At 33.5% G+C, this 2,712-nt stretch overlaps 1 pseudogene; it reads left to right on the top strand.

Moving 5' to 3' along the window:
• Positions 1–2,116, top strand: part of LOC107099155 — a 35,152-nt pseudogene extending 33,036 nt beyond the window's left edge.
• The last annotated feature ends 596 nt before the right edge of the window (positions 2,117–2,712 follow it).

The raw sequence follows: 2,712 nt of genomic DNA, 5'->3' as shown, positions 1-2,712 counted from the left end.
AACTCTCAAAACCTATTCCTCATTAAAATATTGTTGAACCCCCTGAAATTTCCATTAATAAAAAAACAAAAAAAATTGAAAAAAGGTGATGGGGTGTTGTACTTCATATGGGGCCCGCCCAGATGATGTTGCTTATGGGTCTATTGCTGTGTCGTTTCACCATTGCTGCACAATAAGAACACATGTTAATTTTAACCTGTAACTGGGAGTCATGGTCCTAAGCAGCCCAGATTTTTTTTAACCATGTTTTCTCAAGCTTCCTGCATTATAATACTAACCTGCAGGGGAGGATCTAGGATTCTTGGAGATCAGGGGCTTATCCCTGATGGCGAAGATGAGAGTGTAGACTTTCTGGTAAATCCTGTTCTAATGTAAAATATGACAGATTACTGGATTAAAGAAATTTCTAGTATACTACATGCTATCACACATAAGAATTCCCCCTCCATAACATTTGAAGAAATTCATTTAGATGCAAGAGTTTAACTGTGTTTATTCCTCTCTTCATCAACAACAAACTCTGTGGATTTTGGGGACATTTGATCATTATTTGCTGAAGTTATGAGAGGAAAATCAAATATATAATAAATATATATCCGTTCCTCCCATCACATGGGGGGAAAAAAAATAAATTTTGTAAATTTTGAAACTGTCACTATTTTTCTATATTATGTTTAAAATATTTATTTTCTATTTTGAAATCCATAATAATTAAAATAAATATGAATGTTGGTTTGATGATCTTTATGAAATGCATTGCTCCCGACATTTTGAATTGAGAAATCTTTCTGCATGGAAAGCGAAACATCTTCACACTTGGAAAACAAAGTCCAGTGGTTCTGGAATAATTTTTTTTTTGGAAAATTAGTAAACATTTAAACAGAAAATACATTTCATAAAGATCATCAAAGGGGGGGACAGATTATATCAGGTGGCTAAAATATATGATTTCCCTCTGATAACTCTGGCAAATAACGATTAAATGTCACCAAATCAACAGGGTTACAGACTTGCAGGTGAATTCATTTCTTCCCATCTAATGGAGGGGAACAGATTGTTTCAGGCAGCTGAAATAGCCATTCTCTCCTCTCCTCCTCCCATATGTTTGGGAAAAAAAGAGCCTATGTTTCTGATTTCTAAAAAANGCTATACGACACACTATCAGGCTGAAAGTTGGCCCGATCGAAAAATACTCGCACGACTGGAAAGTCGGCCATAAAGGGGGAAAAAGTTGTACAGTGTATGCCCGGCTTATGTCATGTATTTGTTCTGCCCAGCCACTGAAAAAGGGTTCTGTCTACTTTTGCAAACCACCAGCGTTCTAGACAAAATCTATCGGAGGGGCACCATTTTTTTTTTCTGTGGCGCACCAAACATAGAATATTAACAAAATACAGGGCAACCATTTTTTTTTAACTCTGGAAACATCAGAGAAATTTGATTACAGCTGTGATCATATCTCAATGTGACTGAAGATAAAAGTGCAGCAATTTAATTTTTTATTTGTTAAAATAAAACTGGAAATATAACAAATATAAATGATCCAGTGAACAATTCAGTAGCAGTTTCTTGCCAATTTGTGTCACAATTTATTTCAGAAATGTATTTAGTATTATGCCATCATTACAGATGCCAGGACCTGCTCTATAGGGGCTCTGGCCCCTGGTGGCCCCCTGTCTAGAACCGCCCATTCAATATAATGTGGGATAAATATGAAGTTTCCCCCAATAGAACACCATTTTCTGACCAAGTTTAATTTTTCATTTTTTCTCAGCAATGTTTCCCAGATTGTGTGTGTGAGGATGCCTTCAACAACACATACGCCTGTGTGAGGATGCTCGACGGCAAACAGAACCTGCAGTACTGCGAGTTTGCAGACAGCGAGGTAAACTCAGTCAGCTACACTCATGACCTGCATGTGGCGTTTAAGAAAAAGCTTTAGCACCAGCTAACGTCTCATGACGGTTTGCACTTTGCCTTTTAAAGCGTTATGACTGCTTTATATTTAGGGGTTAGGTTATGACTTTATTATGTTTCTACTTTGATTGTTTTTGGGACGTGTTTAAAAAAGTTTTTAGTGAAAGCAGGAAGCTGTGGAATGCATTTTATTCCTTTATGTTTCCAAGGAAGGAACACATTTTGTGAATTGTAATTTGAAAAAAACTAATTATGTAAATTTAGATTTGGAAAAAATTTTTTGCAAACCAGAAATTCAACTTTCAATTATTATTTTTTTTATTACAAAATGTTTTTAAAGTGAGTTTTCAGTTTTTATCAGATTTTATTTCCTTTTTTCTCCAAATTTCTATGTTTTCAAAAATATTTCTTTACAGATATTCTATTTTTACATTTTCCTTTTTAATCATTTTATATTTTTACAAACCCAAAATATAAATGAAAAAGTCAAATCTGTAAAAACAAACAAAATACCTTTGGAAAATAAATTTAAATAGAAATGTAAAAAAATAAAATAAAAATTCAGAGAAAATATAAAGCTACTCTCTACGGAAGAGGATTAGGGCCACTGGAAAAAAAAAAAGTTAACTGATTTTTTTTATTTTATTTCAGTATAGTATGGAAAAAATGTCAGAATTCTGACTTTAATCTCAGAATTCTGACTTTTTTCTCAGAATTCTGAGATTAATCTCAGAATTAAAATTAATCTCAGATTAAAGTCAGAATTCTGACTTTAATCTCAGAATTCTGAGAAAA

The sequence above is a fragment of the Cyprinodon variegatus genome, unplaced genomic scaffold (assembly GCF_000732505.1).
Source record: "Cyprinodon variegatus isolate N-32 unplaced genomic scaffold, C_variegatus-1.0 Scaffold842, whole genome shotgun sequence".
In the NCBI taxonomy this organism is placed as follows: Eukaryota; Metazoa; Chordata; class Actinopteri; order Cyprinodontiformes; family Cyprinodontidae; genus Cyprinodon; species Cyprinodon variegatus.
Note: the sequence above shows the minus strand (reverse complement) of the source record. Positions and strands in the feature narration are given on the sequence as shown.